Source organism: Chelon labrosus, assembly GCF_963514085.1.
Source record: "Chelon labrosus genome assembly, chromosome: 5".
Taxonomy (NCBI): domain Eukaryota; kingdom Metazoa; phylum Chordata; class Actinopteri; order Mugiliformes; family Mugilidae; genus Chelon; species Chelon labrosus.
Window position 1 is genome coordinate 28,544,930 of NC_140341.1, and position 20,967 is coordinate 28,565,896.

Genomic DNA, 20,967 nt, shown 5'->3' on the forward strand with positions numbered 1-20,967 from the left:
ATTGTGGCGTTAGCGCTATTTCTGCTTAATGATGGGCTTGGTGGCCTGCCATGAGAGGAGCCATGAGCATTAATTGTTTAGGGATGCGTGGCGAGAAACTAGGGCGTTTCTGTGCGTCCTCCCTGGCATCTCCACAAAGGGGCCACAAGTTTTTCGAACCAGCAAAAGAAAATATTGCTCTTGCCATGACATGAATTATTCAGCCACTTACACAGTTATGACCCTTGTGTGCCATGTAGGCTGTGCGGGTTGAATTTTCATAACCTTGCCCTGCTGAAAAACAGTAGTCTGCACCCATCAGAGGATATTTGTGCTTGTGAGGTAACAACGAGGGAGCAGGATGTGCAAGATTCCCTCTATGAAGGAGTCATAATTAAAAGATGAGAGCTCATGTTTTCATTAGTGAATGTGTGATGAAAACTCCTCATAACGAGGTTGGAGGACCTTGTTGGGGCCTCTGTGGTACCAGTGTTATAAATTACTAACGCCTGTTGGTGGAGTCGGCTGATGGACACTGAAACCCCTCAGGAAGACGCGCTGGCATCAAGTGAGGGCCCACTGCAGGAACGTATCATTCAAGTGGTTTTACTGTTTAATGAAGGGCCTGGTGGCCTGCCATCACAAAGCTTACTTTGTCATGCAGGAAAACAGTGAAAGTAGGACATTAGTATGCCATTAGATCATTTTAATGCTCGGCTTCTGCTTGAAATTTTGATTATTCCTTATTTTTATTTCAGAAATCAGTATGCATGTGCGAACAAAATATGGGCCAAATGTGAATACATAAAGTAGCTTTGTAAGATGTCATGAGCTTGTTTACTTAAAGATCCTCATTTATTCGACTTACTTATGTTTGAAATGGAACTGTAAAGTACTCTGAACAATCCCGGCTACATAGTGGTGTCATTTAGGGAGAAACATTTTGAAAACATCTTGTTAATCATAATTCGTTGTGTCATCTGGTCACAAATCTCCTAACTTGTTTCATGAGTTCTCGCTTTGCTCTTCTTTCATGGAGACATGCTGCCCAGTTGAACTTGTCTGTGTGTGAGTGTAGAAACGCGACGTGTGTCTGATTTCTAATGGAGAGCGTATGTCAGGGTCCAAGGGGGAGTAGAGGAAGAAGAATAGACACTAGGGATGTTGGCACAAAGGCCTAAGCCATGTTCAGTTCATATGATAGGAATCAGGCTTGTTTCTCAATGCCTTGTTAATGGTTTTAAATGGGCGCCCACATTTTGTGTGACAGCCTGCATCTGTCTTGCTACAGGGTTTGCTTCCACAGGCCTGGCCTTTGCAACCTGACTCTGAGGCCCTTGGATTTATGAGTCTGTGTTGGCTTGTGCTTTACCATGTCAGAGTAACATGTGTTCAGATTAGGTGCCCGCTTCCAGGACTGTAAAACATCTCATGATTTCAAAGGAATACCTGTGATTGATGCACCCCCCTTCATTCCTACTTCACACCAAAGACTACAGGCGCTCAGATGCATGGTGTTTTGCTGCTTTCCCCTGGCCGCGGCTGAGGAAGAGTGACGGTTTAAACACAGATCTGCCAAACTTGTTTTACGGCCCTTATTATATCCTGCAAAAGTTTGCCAACGAGAATTTTTCCATCATCGCTCACTTTGGTGTTGACTGTACGAGGCCAGTGGGGCATACATGCTTAGTTATTTCTGCCTAACTGGTGTGTTATATTCATCTTTCTTAGAATTTGGCCATAGCTTGCGAAGTCTGGGCAAAGATTGATGTTCTTCAACATAAAAAACACACTGTCCACAGATAGTTATTCATGGCTTTGATGTATCTAAGGAGTGTCCCAATGAGAGAACAATATCCTCACCTTTCTCAAAACTTTCTGTCTCTAAATACGAATACAGTGTTAAATCATCCCACCTCCAGCATTTCCTCATGAAAATGTATCAGCTGCAAGTCTTACTTGTCTGACTCGATATTTTCATTGTGGTTCACTGTGGCATAGATGGATGATGAAGAGAGGTCTGGTATAATTAGTCTTTCTGGGAGTAGAGCGTGGATTTGCGATAAGGAGCTGGGTGTTAATCATGGCCATAGCAGGTAAGTCTTAGTTGCAGCTCGAGTCTGAAGGGTCTCCACCAGGGTCTCCCCACTGGCCCCTGAGCCTTTCTTGGGAAGGTCCTCTGGAGTGGGTCACAGCCCCCCTGGCAGAAAAAAAATAGACCCCCCCCCCCCCATCACTCCCCATCCATAGGCCTACTCCAAAGGGACAGCCACTAATCTTCCTGAGAAAGAGATTTCTGCCTTTCTTTCTATGCTCCTAAATGAGGCTCTTACGCCGCTGTGGTTCCACCGGTCGGCTAAAAGGTGGAGGAGGGGGTGGGGGCGTTCAGTGGCTAGGGTTATGCAGGGATGACTGCATTCAACCCTGTGCTCCCTTTGGATTTAACTCCACAGCCCTCATTTGAAAGAATCAGAGAATTCATCTCCTGATGCGTGAAGTGTTAGACTCAGCTAAAAAAAGAAAATGCCTTCCCTCACAATGATCTCGCATCCATGTGTCTTTCATTCATATGATATTCCATTGAGACTCCAAAATCAAAAAAATCAAAACATGGGAAGAATTACTTGTTTTTTCATGATTAAGTTATGAATGCGAATGTCTACTCTAAGCGTTACTTGGTAGTTCAGACTTGGTAAGTTTGACTCTGAAGTATAAAATCTGGAGGACTGGCGGTCACAGCACGGTCCTTCTGTAACTGGAACAGCAGGGTACTTGACGATGTCACCGCTTTAGCTCATCAAAAAAGGAGGAGGATAGAAAACAACCCTGTCTCTTTCCATTTTCATTTCTAAATAATTAAAACATCAAATTTTGTCATTTGAAGATCTGTAGCTCAATGAAGTTCAATGGAGTATAAAGTAATGAATGTTTTAGAGAGGTGTAGATTTATTTATTGCCTGCCCAACAATGAAACAAATAGAAACGTTCTCAAGCATCAGCACGCACTTGACGAAACGGCTCAGATGTTGGAGAAAAAATGTATTCTGGTAAACCTCACAAATGAACATCAGAGAATTGAAAACCAGCTGAATAAATTGTAAATGTTAAACCCAGCCTTCAGGCAGCTGCCACAGCGTTAAACCCCATGGATGTAGCCATAAAACCGTAAGCACTGACTGCAGCTAGCTGGCAAAGCATGCCAGGTCCTGAAAGAAAGACATTACATCTCTGAAAACATCAGAGCAAATCCTCAAGTAGCCACTATCTTGGTAAATTGATCTGCGCAATTAACATATTGCTAATCTTAAAGCTTAATCATTCAAAATGTAACCCACAGTTTTTGATTGAAGAGTTCTTTGACCAAGCCAAGCTAAGCGTGCAGCACAGTGCAGCTCAGTGTTATCTTTTTCATCCAAAGAAGTGCTTTAGCTCAAGTTACGTGGATGTACATACAAGAAACACCTCCCCTGGCTCCTAAAGCCACCAAACATGTCATGGATCTCAGTTTTAACAGTCCAAAGTATATATTCGGATCCCCAGTGTTGAGAGAGAATCAGCTCTATCAGGTGTCATCTGCAGTAACATTTTGTAACAGCATATCAATAATGCCTTTCCTGATACACGAGAAGACATGCAAGCAACAAGCTTACAGGAAGGCCTATTGACCAGGTCCCACTGTTGTTTATTTTCCTGTCAGGGTCTATAGCGGCACACTATCAGGAAGTCACTGCCGTCCAAGAATGACTTCAAAAGAGATCGTTTCTGTCCCGGAATGACTTTCAGTTTGTGGCCATGTATTCGCAAAAATATAGCTTCATCATCTGCAGAGTCAGTTTACATCTGGTTAGGTTTTGTGATATTGTCAGTATAGCCTTAAGTTGAGATGAGACACATTTAACCCACATTCGAAGGCACTACAGAGACTAATCTTTCTTGTTTTGAGAAGGAGAATATCACAAGACAAATGTTTATTTTAGTGATTGCTCAGCAGGATTCAAATTATATTTTCTTAGTTAATGTCTATTGTACATTGACTCAATGGAAGGCGACACCATTTGGCAGGTCTCTAATGTGGCGAGGAAACATAAATCAAACTCAAATGAAAGGACAATTCTGATATTGGTTGTTTCTTTGGAACACTCCGCCTCTGCTTCAAAGCCTCCAGAATTAAAAAAAGCAACATGGTATGCTTTGGGCCATGTCTGCGAATATAAATCTCTCTGTACCAGAGGCGTCTACACGCACAGGGCCCAAAGACAACATGTTACATTCCTCGCCATTTACAAGCAGTGGGAGAGGAGGTGGAGGCAATATATGGATGCTTTAGGGGATTAGCCAACACCCCGTCAACCAGATTTCTCTCCCTATCCCTCGAGTCTCTCCCTTCTCCCTTGCTTGTACTTCCCTTTCTCTTTTTGTGCTTCATCCTCTCTTAAACAGAAAGCCCTTTCCCAGCATGCACAGTGTAATCCATGCCCCCACCTCAAAGACACTTCCTGCCTGTTTTGTTTGTCGGACTGATGGGAATCGGACCAATAAAGTGCCAAACTCGTTCCACTTCTTTAAGGTGTCACACCAGGCAACCGCTTTCTTTTAACAGGAAGACGTTGCATGTTATGAAGGAGTTTGCTGAGAGCCCATGCCTGTGCATTTGCATGCTGTGAACTCTCAGTCCTTCCGACTCAGTGTAACCCTTGGTATCCATCAGACTTGAGCTCCCAGACTGCCAACCTCGACTACTTTCATCTGCTAATGTAGCCCTAACACTCACAGTTCAAGTGAAGCAAAATAAACGTCGGAGGAGTTTGGACGTGGTAAAACAAAAATGTGTGCTAGCTGTAAACACAGGCAGGAGGCGCTTATATAAACAGGCCGGGTTCCTATTGCTGAGTTGGTCTAGAGGCGGACAGTTTGTGGTCAGGCTCTTCCGGCTTGTCACCCCGAAACCCCTCCACCTCCCCTCCTCTCTCCTCTCGTGCAGACACAGCTGTGGTCCGCCCTCAGAGAAACACTGCTGGAGGAAAAGAATCAGTTACAGTGCTACACGAAGCAAGGAAGCCCACTCATCCATGATCAGACACGCATGTCTACATTTATGCAGGCCTCACTTGAATGCATACGGAACATACTGTAGACCTCCTCTGCACACCCAAATGTTTGTACCAACATCTACTTCTATAGGGACGGTATTAGCCCATTTTATGTTTTAGACGACTGCTCTAAAAACTCCTCAGAGAACGGGGTTTAGAGTTTCCACACAAAAACTCTTTCCAATTAATGCCTGATTTAACTGTGTTTTAAGTGCCTCAGATAGCTAGAGGAGTAAATTGATTTTTGCCATCGGTGAAATCCCTCCTGAGGGGAATATTGCTTCTTGTAATTACCGATCTAAGGTTTCAACACTGCTGCTCGTCCACCTCTGCTAGCGTTTAGCAATTAGCCTAATCACTCAGAGCTCAGGCACACAATGACTTGTTTTATACATATCACCTGGCAGTCTTTGGGTTCAAACTTTAAAAATAAAATGGACGGGCCCAACAATATCCAAGTATCCTGCCATTCAGCAGCTGGGTCTCAAGTGGAGGCAGAGGAATTCTATAAACATTTATGGAAAAATAAACTTTTACAATATGTTTTCGTGGTCACGTCCTCCAGCCACATCACCAACCTTCCCTAAAACTGATGATTCGCCCTAAACTAGATGACCAGCAGAATAAGCAGAGGAGGCTGCCTGAGTAAATAGTGGACAAAGGTATAACAAACAAAAGCTGTCCCGGCCACAATTCACCGCCTCTTGGACCATGTCCTACAAACAGGATCAGAAAGAAAAAACTGAAAGGCTTCCCAAACAAACATCACGTGTTGAACTTCCTGCAGTTTAATTTGAATTTCTTACTTAGCATTCAAAACTCAAATTTCAACACACTCAGAGCTTTTTGTAAGGGTAATAAAAAACATGGATATTAGTCTCATCTCTGCATAGTAAGCTAGGCGTTATTTAGCATAGCCTAGCATAAAGGCTGGAGACATGGGGAAAAGCTAGCCTGGTTCTATTCAAAATATACACTCACTAAAATGTAACAAAAACAACCTGTGTTTTTTCGGGGAGCTCTAAGTATTTTTTGGCTGCGGGGCACAGTAACTGCTGAGTGAGAGAAGACTTTGTCATCAGTTTGAGATAGCTTAGATGGAGAGAAGTACAAACTGTTGTTTGTCTTCAGGAAACAAATATATCTAACCTTGGGGGTGTCAGTGAGTGTAATTTGGGTTGCTGTAGAGGTCCAAGTCAACTGTTCTATGTCTCAACATGGAAAAGAAAAGTGGAAGAACTACAATTGTTGGTTGGTTTTCTCACACAGTTCCTCTTGCATCATTTGTTACCCCTGAATAAAAATAACTGTTATTTGGAGAAATTTCTTGACAGTTATCAGCAACATGGTGGTAAGAAGAAGACTGGAAACCAGACCAATTTTTTGTGGCAGAAAGTAGTGGTCTGGAACTGCGATTTTGCAACAAAATGTCTCTGATTGGTTGTAAGTCTAACGAAGTGTTTCCAGAGGTATTTGTTTCTCTGCATTGGTTGAAACTCTCCCCACAATGAAATTCAAATGGCTGGTCAGGCTAGGTAAGAAAAGGAGAACCATCTTTGTAAGGCATGCTAACATGTGATATTTGGTTAAAATACAGCTAAACAGAGAATTAATTCAGCTTCCAAACTAATGATGAATGAAAACCAATTCAAACCCACATCTGCCCAATAAACATCCATAACAGCTGAATTAAAGTAAAAACACTCTTACGACAAGGTTCACTGCTTCACTTAAAGCTTCTGACGTAAGTGCCACGATGCCGCTGTCTAATAAATAGTCTGCGAATGAAAGAGGTTTGTTGAATGAAAGCCTATAGGTGTTAGCATAGCGTGTAAGCCTGTTGTGTTTTGCTTGCCAGGTGATTTCCCCAATGGTCTTAGCTAAGCCTGAGAATTCCTGGCTTGGCTTCAAAGAAGAGCGCGGCCATCCAGTGACAGCAGCGAATACAGACATGTTCGTGGTAGACATGGATCTGATGTGCATCGTGCGGATAACAGTTTGTTTGTTTGCTTGACCACCTTCATCATGATCATGGTACATGTCCAATGATTTGTAAAAGAAGGACTGTGGATTTGTCTCAGCACAGTAATACTCCAGTTGAACTGAAAACTGTCCCAAGTGTCCATAATTACAGCCCATATAATCTGTTTACATTCTTACCTTTACTTTGTAAAACATCCATGGAGTTTATTACTGAGTAAGAGGTTGTTTCATGCACACTGCACCACTGTAGTATGCAAAACTACGCACAGTTATAAATCTATCTGAAGCAGGTTCAATTTGAATACATATCTTTTTCTCTAGATTTGGGAGTTATATTCACTCTAAGGCTGAAACTTCCTTCCTAATTTAACAAACGTAGACTCAGCAGAACTGAGGTGTTTTTATCAAAACAACCGCAAAGTTCTAGCGTGGACATGGAGTTTCAAATTTAGTTGTCTTAGTGTAGCCTTGCAATCACATCACGTCCCAGTTGGTTTAATACGGGCTGTCTCTTGATCATTGTCTAATCAGAGATTAGACAATCACCTGTGCCTGTGCTGTCTTGTTGTGGCATTGTGCTTCTTCATTACTGCAGCGATTTTCTTTCCAAAAGCACAGGAGTCAATCAGCTCCACTTTTTCAACCCATGAACATTCTGTGGATAACGCTAGGTTTGTTTTTTTTGGTCATCATCCTGGAGAGGTTCGTACAGGCAAGAATATATGTGTTTTTCGTAACAGTGCAGTGCAAATGCAGTGTTAGCTTTGGCAAAACAGGTTTGAGATGCTTAAGTGATAAAGGTACTGTAAATCCTCTTTATTCAGTGGAGTTCTAGTCTTAGAGAGAATCTGGCCCATCTGAAATTCCCACGGAGCAAGGCGGGGGAGAGAGCGAGAGAGAGAGACAGAGAGAGAGAGAGGGAGGCTACTCAGCTGAAGAGGGGGTATTGTTTACATATCAAGACGCTTCCTCTAACTCCCAGGAAAAGCTGTAATTTGCGTTGCGAGGTTTTACAGTTTAATTTCTCCATTGTGCAGGGGGATAACCCCTTAATTATAGAGGAGGAAGTAGCCCTAAGCCTCGGACAGAGGGTGAGGCCTCAGTGAGTTTTAGACCCCGTGTTCTCCTGCTCTCATTCCAGGTTTGCTGCGGCCATTTTGATTGTTCAAGAGCACACATGGGGTGTCTGGGGTCTAGCCAATTGGCACTCTGCTCCAGGTAATATTTCCGTTTGTGAGGCTATGCTTCAGTCCAGAGAAGGGTTGGGGATCCTTACCCGGAATGGGAACCACCTCATAAAATCATCCCAACTTTTGGAAAACTGAACGCAAAACTCTTTTTTATAACACGCAATGCAGTTGACATCCAGGCTGGGCGCTTACGTTGAAAGCCAGTGACAGACATGAGCAAATATTGACGTAAGTCATAAATGTTCCAAGAAGTACAGATGGTGAAATATATGGATACTGCAAAACTATCTATCAACACATCATTAAGCTGTGTATTTAGTCTGAGGAAATCGGCAGACAGTTTAGTTTTTTTCCTCCATATTTTAAAAGCAGTTTAACTTGAAGTGAAATGTTTTCCTGACTTTGATGGAAGTTTGTTTCTCAAGACATTTTCAGTTTAGGAAATCAGTTTGGGTTTATATTATCTGAACATGTTAGCTGAAACAATTAAGGGCTTCATCATTAATTAATTCATCTGTGTTCTAATATTTTATTCATAATGTGTAGTCATTCTTTGTTCTTTTGGCTTTTTCTGGCTATAGTTTAGCGTTCTGTTCCATATTACACAAATAAATGGCACGCATAACTGGCAGATTACCTAATAGTGAAAATAATCAGCGGTTACAACCAGGAGTAACCATTGCTTCATGTTTCACATATATCTGTCCTGAACCCTTAAAGAAGTACACATGTGACCATCCCAAATAATCTGACGTTTTGTAGAATCAGGCCATTTTGAGCATAAAACAACTGGGAACATTTTGCCATCTTGTTTTTGTGAAAGCCTTATTTAGTGTATTGTGAGCTCATCCTGTGGCTTCGTTTGGGTACACTGACTAACTCATTCAAAGGAAACTGCTGTAAAGCTGTTTTTACAGGTGTGCATTAAATTAGACTGAGACCTAGACTGATGGTGATTTTGTGAAATGGGTCTTGTACACATATCAGTGTGTGTGTTGTCCTGACTGTTTGGCTTAGGCAGCTTGTCCTAGCTGTGGAGACAGTGTAATTGCCCAGAACCTGGCCTCAGGGCAGATAGAGTAACAACAATAATAGTAGGCTTTCACTTTGGGTGACTCATTTCTTACACAAAAACAGGTAATCAGAGCAACTTTACAAAACGTGCCTAGTTATAAATATTTCTTGCTTTATGTTTTTGTATGGTAGAAATATTTTGAAAAAGTATGCTTGTGTCAACTTAAAGGTGACAGAGAATGAAAAAACGTTTTTACCTTGTCTTAGTTGAATAACGGTAGTCTGCCCGCATTCACGAACATACGAAAAGTGCTAGACATTCTGAACATCTCCGTTTCATAGAAATTCCTCCTTTAGAAATGTCAGCCAGAAAATGGCCCAATCTGAACAACGGATACATATTACGTAAAATGCATCTCACTGCCCCCCCACTCTCATTCAATTCCCTCCCCTTCAAAATAATTTGCATACATCCGCCCTCTCGCCTCCAAAGGGAAGTACATTGCAGCAGTGCTTGCGGAGTTCAAGGCGAAATGGCGAGTCGCGTTCCGAGGTGTGCTCTTCCAGGCTGTGCAAGCGGTGTGCAAACTTTCCATTACATTCCCACCGAAAGAAATGCACGAGATGCGTGGCTGCTGTTCATTTATAATCGGATTCCAACTACATTCAACCACAGACTGCTACTTCGTTTGTGTGTCACTCCGAACCTATTCCAACTTTTCTATACACTTTCAACTTTTAATACAAAACAAGCATCCGCCTTTGAGCGAGCCTCTGTCTATTTTGATGCTCCTATTGTTACAGTCCAGTTGAAACGGTTCTATTTTCGTTCTGCTCGAACGGTAGGCTACCGTCAGCCCAAGACCCAAACAGCCTCGGGCAGGTTTATGCAGTAGAGTAGAATTACTATTTATTCTCAATGTAATGCTGCAAAAGGATTAGGCTAATGTCCAAATGGTTAGCCCGTGCTATAACTTCGTTAGGACACTTTGGGCAAGGAATGTATTACGCTTGAAACAAACAAAAAAAACATTCAAATAGAAACGTTTAAATCCAGCCTTTGCTGGACTGGTTCTTCTTCCTCCGATTCAGTGTCCTCTTCGGATTCGGGCTCAAACATATAAGGCTGAATCTGTGAATGTGCCATATCTGTAAAATTTTGGTCTGTCCGTGTTCTGAAGATAGCGAAGTTTACATTCTTTGAGTGGCAGCAAATGCAGCCAATCAGCGTCAAGTGCTTGCATTTCATAATGAGGTTGCCAGTTAAGCCCGAAGGGGCGCCAAATAGGTGCAAAACCACGCGTTTAAAATCCCCCACCCTAATATAGCTTTCTGAGAGAGGTTTTTAGGAAGCTTCTAAGGCATTACAGACCCAACCAAAATTTTGTTGTCTACATGTCACATCACAGATCAAGGATAAATACCCCGTTCAATCATTTTATGTCACCTTTAATGTTACCTTACTATTACACACTGGTAACTTTGTGTTGGCCATTCTTAATTCTAAAAGTCTACACTGGAAGATGAAGGTGGAGGTTTTCTGTAGACACATGTTCAGCAAAAATTGGCACACACAAATATATATTTTGTTATTGGTGAATGTTAGACCTTAAACCCAAGACATTAAACTTATAGACTTAGAAACATCTGTTCTCCAGTCTTCAAGACATTTTAGGATAATTTCATTTAAAGGTCCCATACTTCGCAAACTGGTGAGAATTACCAGTTTCAGTGTAGAAAATGGACCAACAGTGTCCAGATAAAAATTAGCATGATCCTTCCCCCTCATTACCTGCTTCTTCTCAGGTGAGCAGAGTGCAAAGCAGAAATGGTAGCCATGTGGAGCAGCTTCTGCTTAATCTAAAATGTATACCAAATGGTCTGCAATGTGTGTGCAAAAGCGAATGCAAGAGTTTTTGTGCAACATCGGCGGAAGTGAAGACCCAGTGGATTTTTTATGGCAAAAATGTTGACGTCCCTACAACAGTAGGAAAATCTCTATATGTTTAGTAAGCACGCTGCACAGCTAATGTGGCTAACATTATTATTAACTTTGATTGTTTGCACACTGTAATGATTGGGATCAGCTTTATGCTTCAGCATACCTAAAATGAGCTCTTGCCAGCCTTGTACATCTGGGGAATTGGGCAGCAGCATCTCATTTACATTAAAGCTAAAGACATTGAAACAGATCTGTGTGTAACAGGGTTAAATCATTTCGGGAAAATGTTCTGTATAGTATTTTGAGCTGATGCTTGACACAGAAGTTTCAGCTCCCAGTCACAGAAACATTTACAATCTTACCTTTGTCCTTTGTTCAGTGTTTCAGCCTGGCTTGTAATAAACATTACAATAAGGCTTATCTTTGTCAAAGATGAGTGTCTGTATGCACATTCATCTCAGCCTTTCCCTTCCAGTCTCTAAATCTGTCCTCCTCCTCCTCCCTTCCTTCACTCTCCTGCCACGCAGTTACTAGCACCATTAGGCTGTCATAACACGGCACATATAACCTGAGGTGATCCCAGAACTGAGTGAACCAAGTGTCCCTTGGGGCCAGGCGTTGTAGCAGCCAAACAGGATCGCTACCTCATGGTCTGGGATGATGGGTACCACATGTAAGCAGGGGCAACTGCTGGCCTTAATAGGAGCTGACAAGTGGCGGTCTGACAGGGGGAGATCAGATGGCTTGGACTGGACTATTGCTCTATAGAAACCGAGCTCTGTTTCCATAGGTCCTGTGGCAGAGAGATTTGCTTTCAGTACTGCCTTGTAGAGGAGAAACACTCATCTCATGGCTTGCTTGGTCCCTCAGTTATTGTAAACCTACACTGGCCTGGTAGACATACATGCTCCTATTCACATGGTTTCTCTTCTGCTATTAATGGTTTCCACCATTTCAACAAAATGAAAAAATCTGCACCGGAGTGATCACAGCAAGTTTGAATGGAAATACAATCCCTGCTGTGCTGTGGCGTTAAATAACTGAGCTTTGCAGAGTTTCAACACACGATCCTCATCTCTACTTGAGACTAGAGGCTTGCAGCTAAATCATCTACCAATCTCTGAACTGCATAGTGGGTAATGCAGGTGACAGATTGTCATGGCTCTGTATGGATTTATTTCTCTTTCTTTAACTCTTTGGGGGACTAATTGTGCAGTTAAAGCGCTTCTGCGCAGCCATGGTTCAAAGTTAAACGTCAGACTGAACCCGAGCTACTTCATTTTCAAGACATAAGAGATCCTTGGCTGGGAAACGTAGCTCTCGTTGGACAATTTAGCAAGACTTTTGCTTTTACATTGAAGATCTGTCCATATAACGCCAATAAATGTTTCTTCTCAACCGCTGTGACACTTACAACACCGCACAAGAAGAAGCGCCATCACCAATACATGGGGGAAATATAAAAAAATCACAGCTTTTCTGAAGTGCCAAATTGGTGCTGGATGGACTGAAATAGGACAGTGGTGTTTCGCGTGTGACATGGTACATCTCAAGAATGTATGCCTCGACGTCACCGGTGTGTGTGCTCATGCCGAAAACACTCATATGTACAGCAGTGTGTAGGGTTAGGTATTATGAATACTGCAAATCCTACAAACCACTTTCTGTTTAGACTGCTGAGTCATGATTCTCTCCCCTCTCTGAAGCCACAGCAGACAGTGTAACTTCATATGGCAGTTGTTGTGAACGCTTAATGTGGTCCATGGAAAGAAAAGATTAAGAATAATACAGTGGCAACATGTGGTACCCTTTCCTCACACAAAGAACAAGAGTTGGTTGATGAAGATCACAACTGTGCCACATGTGGGTCATTACCAAGAGCCAGGAAGGGATTGTTAAAACTTCAATGTGCTCCGAGATTGGAGCTTTGAAGCGGGGCTAAGAGAAAAGAGTTAGGGTTGCTTCTAATCAAGGCGATGTCAAAAACAAAAGCCTCAATGACCAAATTCTAGGAAGACCATTTCTGACATAGCAAGAAGAAACAAACTAAATGGTAAAACAATATAACTGCTCCATCAGTTGTTGTTTTTGTTGTTGCTGTTGTGCTTTAGATCAAATCAAGATCAGTGTACATTACTCTGGATTTGGTCTGGAGTCTGGAGTTGAGTTTGGCATGAGTCCCCACTGTAATTGTTTCACTGTGTCGCTATTCGATTGCACCGTGTCTAAGATTGACATCCCATAAGCTCTCTACTTTAAGGGATCTTATTTTAGCCTTCAAAAATATCATATTTGAAGAAATCCCACTCTTATAATCAAAGTTGTACTCTAAGCAAAAACATATAACTGCCAGTGTCTTGATTTTTTCTCTGAACTATTTCTGTGGCAGTGATTCAGCTCAATGACTCCATGTTCAATGAGTACTCTCATATAATCACAACCTCAATAAAAGCATATGGCTACAGTGTTGTTCTGATTTTATTGATAGAATGTTACTATGGAGACAGTGCAAACCGGCTTTGCAGTTAGCTAACAATTCAGCTAACTAGGTAAGTAGGTAAAGTAAGTTGGCAATTTAACCAGCATGCTTAAACTTTAGCTGAATAAAAATAAAGCTTGTTTCTTAAAGTTAGAAGTGGTATCAATGAAACTGCATTCTCCTTAGCTTTCTGTGAGTGAACTTTGGAGCTTTGTTTTAAATCAGGAACATATAAAACTCTGGATACCATCTTAATTTTCAAGCAAATGATTTAAACTTTCAAGCATTCAGGTTAAACATGAAACTGTAGTGTGATTACCGCCACCTATTTGATTTGTAAATGTCACTAAATACCATTAAATTTGTTTTGCTACTCCCCAATAGTTCGTGTAGGTGTCGCTGCAACTGGGAAATTGGCTAATACGTAACACTGTATACGTGTATTACAGGGCACCTTTAACGAAGGGGTGGAAAGTTGGTCTTGAGTTGCTCTGTTGGGAACTGATTATGCCCTGGTAAAGATCTGCCAGGCCAGTCAAATAATTTGGTTCGGCTTTATGAGGTGATGATTAGTTTACAGCAAAATTATGTCATAAAACATATTGACAGTTAAATTTTACTTTAAAGGGCTGTTAACAGTGATTAAGGCATTTGTTGAGAATGATTGGCTCGGATTGGTTGTTGGCTTATCCACTTGCATGCAGAGGTATTTGTTTTCTATTCATCGGTTGAAACACATGCCATAATGAAATCACTACGGGGTGTTACCAGACTCGCATTCTAAGAAATGAGAATTGCTGCACCACCAAATTACCACACTCGCCTTATTAATTTCCCATTACTTACCGTTTTTATTGGGATTTTTGTAGAAACACCAAAATTGTGTTTTCAACCGTCTCTAAAAAGGATTTAACTCTGTAGTCACAGCTTGACAAGCGATACAAAAAGGTCCGCCCTTAATCAGAGCCTGCATGCTTTAGCTACTTTTTCAGCAGCTTGATTGTGTCACTGTCATTGCCAATTCTCTGTAGAACTGGATTCTTTTATTTTGACATATTCACTGCGCCTGTAGTTTACAGCAAATGAACGCGCAATGCAATCCAGATGCTGAGTGAAAGTATGGGCCTGTAGGAATTTAGTGGATCGATGTTAAAGTCATTTCTTTTTACTTTATACTTAGGAACAATGGGAGCTGTGAAGTTAGACGTAACTTTTAGATTTTTCTGGTGAGTAATTTCACCTGTCACTAATTGTTTAATCGCCATATTAAAGTGTCTGTTATAAAAAGATCTTTTGTGAACACTAATGGCCATACATACCATTGAAAGAATACGCTGAACGCTGAATAACACATGACACTTAGGAACACATTCATTTCCAGAAACCCAATCTAAGCATAGCCCATCTATGACGTGCCAATGCCCCAGTCTAGTAATTATCATAAATTGGGACATTATAATGAAGCTCTATTGGGAGAAATTTTACAGTTGAATTGCGTTCTTAGACTTCAAGGAGAAAATGTAGAATCACTCAGTCAAAGAAAATTGTATCTAAGAGTTGGCCATTTATAGCAAATGATTAAAAAGTTGTCAGGAAACGTCCTGCTCTGGCCTTGCTCTTAGAGGCAGAACTCAGGCAAAATTTAAGGAGCAAAGCTGGAGTTCTAGTGGGCGGACTAGTACCCTCTCAACAAACACATATATGATCAGATTTAATGTTGTAGATTTTCAAGAACGACGATTGAGTAAATGTGCTTTAAACTGCTGTTCATGATTTGAAGGGTGAACTTAAACTTTTGTGCATCTGTTGAGAAATAGTATCAAAATGGATTTGTGCCTGTTTGTTTGTTCAGACCTAAATTTCCAGTGTGTCTTAAACCACTATTACTCTTCGCTACCAAGAGAACGCAGTTCACCCTCTCTTCACCCTCTGTCATGATTTCTTTGGGATCAAGTTTAAATTGGTTCCTGGGCTTGTTCCTCCAAACATGGCAAGCATGGCCCTCGTGGTACACTTGCCAGGTTTGGAAGCGCGGTATCAGCAATTCCAACATGGCTTTGAATGGAGCTTCCTACTTTTAACATGATTTATTACTTTAGTTTGCTTGTTTTGTATTCATATATGTTTTTTCCTTGAAAAGATATTAAACGCTGTCTTCATTTTAACGTTTGAGTCCCGAGGCTTTCTGGTTAAACTTGCTGGAAAGCGATTTCTCTTTCACTCTTTCAACAGTTACTGCTGAAGAGGTTTTGAGCAAGGCATCCACTGAGGGCCAGCTGCTCCACTAGGGTTGCACCCTCAGCAGAGGCCTGTGGTTAAATTGGGCATATCCCGTGCGGCTATGTTTATAACTACGAACTGAGAAAACAGGGTTTACATGTCAAACTGAACAAAGAACAAAACTGATATCATAAAAATCTGGATTTGTGTAAAATGTGTAATTCTATTATTTAAAAGTTTAATGTAACATATATTGCAAAACCCTTATGAATGAAAGTGACATTACACAATTGCTGAGCAATTTCCTAATGATTGTAAAGCCTTTCCTGAGCGTATCCATAAAAGTGTGAGATAAAGGAGATTCCCCCACAGGCTTACCCCGCAGTGACTCAACCCTCGGAGTGTCACACAAGGGAAGTGGCGTGTCGGCTAATTTTATCACACAATGCATGCTGTTTGTCAGTGCAGCTCCAGTGACAAACGATTCCTTATCTTGAGGGCTGTTGTTTGTTGTTGCTGAGTAATGTCCTGGCCACTCGCACCATTCTCTGGAGCCTTCCGAGACTTCGTGAGCCCTGCTGCTAGCTGTCAGGAGCCATGCTCACATCACAGTCAAATGATTCCAAGTACATCTTCCCTTGATTTGTACACATCTCAATTGTCATTTCTCTCGTGGGCTAACTGTTCTCTGTGTTTCCCATTTCCTTTTCCTCTCTTAAGCTTTCCACCACTCTCTGCGATGGCCTTTCCATTTGCCTACATATTTTCTAATGAAAGCAAACATGTAGACTAACACAGATCAGGTTCCTTTTCTTTTTCAATGTTGCAAAACCCTCTCTGTAAACAGATCGACCCTGTTGGCATCGAAGGCCTGATGAAAGCGACATGTGTAGCTCATAGGGCGCCTTGTTTATTTGACTTCCATGCTTGCATTAAGGCAAAGTAAACATATCAATGGCACTCCAGGCTGCAGAACAAGCAGAAGGATGCAAGCGCTGGTTCACCGTTTGATCACTTTTGCAGCGCCATGCTTACTGCAAATTGTAGCTACAGGGAGGAGGGAGATCCCCCTCTTGGTAAGTGAACCAATGATTAATGTCATCCGGCACCGGTGGTGTTAAAACCTTTGTTTTTCACTTTTTAAATTCAAAATGTTTTTGTCTGTAGAAAGAAAGTATCCTAAAATCATATTGCCACATCTGGCCTTATTGCACATAGAGGATGATGTGCAGACTGTTACAAAAATAAATATTATATATATAGACAGTGTTGGAGTAAAATGAGGTTTCTCTGCCGTTGGGCCCTGTAGTAATTGTGTTACCTTCAGGCAGAGAAGCATTCGAACCATACAAGAGGTTACGGCCTCAGTATTAATACCCTCTTCTGCTTCTTCTTTCCTTTCCTTTTTACTACATGAGCCTACTTTCTTCCTTTAGTCTGAACCCACTGTGTTTTGTTTATTGTGTTCACTCAGTTAATCCAACTTTCTTAAGCAGCACTTAAACTGCTCCAACATCCAACAAACAGATTGAAGGCCATGGGAGCTTGGGGCCAGTGTGGTTGGGAGATGTTCTTTTGTCTACCTTTGACATCCATTTACTCTGTCCAGCTAGCTAAAACCTCATTAGACAGACAATAAGTCCGCAAGCGTGTCATAACTCACAGAGGAAACTTGCTGTAACAATGAATTTCATTTCATTAAAAAGAAAATGACCTGTGTGTCGCTCTCAGTTGACCAGTCATATTGCACATTATCTGTAATACTCTATTCAAAGCAGATGATGTGTGTACTATTTCATGAATGGCTCTAACTAAATTGCAAAATAAACTCCTGTTGAAAGGTAATTTAATCCAAGAGGGTGAGGAGATTTTTCTAAAACTGAGCCGACAAGACAGATCACTCTGTAAGGTCCAGAAACACTTAATCCAAGACGTCTTCTGAAACAAGATATTCTGTTTGTGTTTCGCTGATTATGCTATCCAGAGCAATTTACAAGTTTTCGAGAGAGCCGGCCAAGACATTTTTCATGGGGATGCAGGCATTCGGCTTTGTAAGGTTCAGTCAAACTAAGAGGGCTTTTAAAAATATCGGATTGATAAATATATTTCACATAAAACGGCCGACATCAGCTGCATTTTTTCCCCAAAATGTCGGCCACCTCGCGAAAAGAGAAAGAGCAGGTCAGCATGGGGAGCAAAAAAAATAAAAAATCACCTGAGAGCCAATCCATTTGGTTGAAGGCCCTCTGACCTGCTCCACAGCTGTTTCTTGTTAGCGGTTTAAAACCAATTCCCAGAGTTTCCACACTGAATCCTGCCCCGAAGAAAGAGGCCAGACAAGAAGGGGGTTTATGAGATCCTGCAAGTCTCTCTGTGTGTATATAAACAGTGCAGTCTTAATGTTTTATCTTATCGGGATAGCTGACCTGAGAGCGCAGGGGCCTGCACTTAAGATGCTCTGCCCTGTGTTATGAACACCACCAACAGTCAGCTGTGTTGGCCTCAGTTTCTTCACGGTCTTATTTTTCTTTAACATTATTAACCCTCAACTGAACCTCAGCGACACGCAGAGAAGGGTCATTTAGAGAGAGCCGACGTTTGTTTTAAATATTGCAGATAATTAAGTACAGGCTATTATACACTGTATACCACAATACAGTGTATTGTAATGTACTGGCTTCTCTGAATGCTTGTATACAGGCTAAAAAAAATAAAACGCCAGATTGCACTCAGGTTCAGAAATATGGTAGACTAAGTGTTTTTGTCAGTATGTTCTACATGCAAGCGCACAAAGTAGAAGAATATTTGCTGTGTCTGAATGCTAAATCTTATCTAATTAGTCATAATTAAACAAATGGATATCAGTTGTTTATTTAATCAAATTCCCACGCTGATAGGTAAAAAGATTTTTAGGAAGACAAATAGCTTAACACATTAATTATTTCCTCTCAGGATGAATTTATGCCCATAAGTCCATCTGTGTCTCAAATGTACCTTCATTGTTCAAAGGGGAAATGTTGTGTATCCCTCTGTTAATACCATAGACACATCTAACGGATTCAGTGTGGCAGTTTGATGGAGACCAGGCTAGGTCTGTCCACGAGATACTCCCCAGCTCCTCGTTGGGGCCTAGAGAGCCGTCTCCCCGGGGGGTGCCTCACCTCGGGGTGAACCCCAGCTGAGACGGCTTTAGATTGATGTGCGCTGCCTCCTTCTCCCACACATTGTGTGCTGTTTTGGGTACTTCCTCTGCCGTTCCCTTCTTCCCTTTAAAGAAAAACGCGCTGTTTACAAGTCGGCGGTGGTGGGGGGTGGTGGTGGGGGTGGGGGTGCTGAGCTTGCGCTACGAATGCCGTCATAGGGCGCTGAGGACGCTCTTTGTGTGAACTGGCAGCTTCTCCGTCAGCTGTGTCTGAGAGGTTAAAGGGCTCACGGGAGACAGAGGAAAGCTCTGAGTTCCCGCCGTTTGAAGTGACTTGGCTTGATTGGTGCATTTGCACTTGCCAGAAAGTGGCAAGCAAATGCAGTTCGGACCTGAGTGAAGAAAATGATGAGATTACACATAAACAAATCAGTTTTGTATTGTTGGGATGAGTGAGAATAACGCATAAGTTGCTGAGACAGCTCCCTAGATAATCCAGTACCCGTACGGTGTTCAGCACATCTACAGCTCAATGTAAACCCCAACTGGGCCCGTCCTATTTTCCCGTGCATCCTCATAACCAGCAGTTTTTCTTGTCGTAACCACAACAATAACAAACCCAGTGCATTAATTACTTGATCAGCCTCACACCTGTGCTCTAAAGTGGCCAGCCAATAAATCAGAAGTCTGCACAGGAAGCTGATTTTCCTGACACCTCATCAGTCTTCACAGAGAAGCCCACTGCCTGCCACATGGTGAGGCTCACTAAGCCAAGCTACCTGTACGTTTACACAGAATCACACAGAATACACCCCACCCAATTAGGCAATAATTCCCAGGTGCTTCAGCTGGATACTAGTGGTTGTATTACTACTTGAAATCTTGAAACTCTAATTTTGGCGTTTTTAGTTATTATTACGCAGTGGGGACAACATTCTGCTAGTGATATTTATCAAAAAGAATGACAGAAACATAAATGTATTAGCAGTTAAGTGAAAATGCCTGACAAAAGCAAAAGTCTCTAGTGCCTTTGAGTTTCCCTTGGTAGTTATTTTACACTGAGGGGTCGTTAGTACCACCAGCTAATGGCAACGTAGGTGAGATAAGGTCCTGGTAGCACTCAGTCCTTAGAACAATTATGGGAGGCGGTGCAGCACCTTGTAGCCCAGGTGATGGATAGTTTTGGTGGTGGGTTCAAGGGGTTGACGCTGAGAATAAGGAGTGATTGGCTGAGGCAGCCCTCCAAATTTGACATAGACAAATCACAGAAGAGAGAAGCCAGCTGCGTCTGAGTGGGATCTGTAAACACGCCGGGACAGGAACTGAGGCAGCAGAGGTCTGGGCAGCAACACAGCAGCTCTGCGAGATGATACAACACATATGGGGGTGTGGAGGTAGGAGGAATGAGGGTGTCATGGCAACAAGATATTGTAAACAGGCCCAAGGCCTTATACTTATAAGATTTTAATCATGCACTCGCGTATATTCATCAAGCATATCATGAAAAAATCTTACTCAATGTAGATCTTACCACAAAAAAAAAGACTGTGCAGAAAAGCTGTACTAATTTTTTTAAATTAACACATTTTCAATATGAAAATTCAAAAACAGAAGTTGGTGGAGACTAAAACAGAGCTAAAAGACAGCGAGTGCTCCTCACCTCGCCAGAATGTTTTTATTACCTAAAAAAAAAAAAGCATTTTTCCCCCCATATGTTCCATGTTATCAAAACCCAATCTGTAAATTAAACACTTGCAATTGCATGATCAAAATGCTACATTATGATAATCTGATCATGCATCCAAGCCGAGTTGATATTTAATACCATCTTCATTGGACACATTTTGGTTTGTACTCTAAATGTATTGAGTTCCAATACTGAGCTACATTAAAAATATAAATATCTGATTTCCTGACTTGCCAAATAA

General features: G+C 41.8%; 1 protein-coding gene across 2 annotated transcripts in view; it reads left to right on the top strand.

Moving 5' to 3' along the window:
• Positions 1-20,967, top strand: part of gli2a (GLI family zinc finger 2a) — a 73,413-nt gene that overhangs the window by 15,871 nt on the left and 36,575 nt on the right. The gene's annotated exons all lie outside the window — the stretch shown is intronic.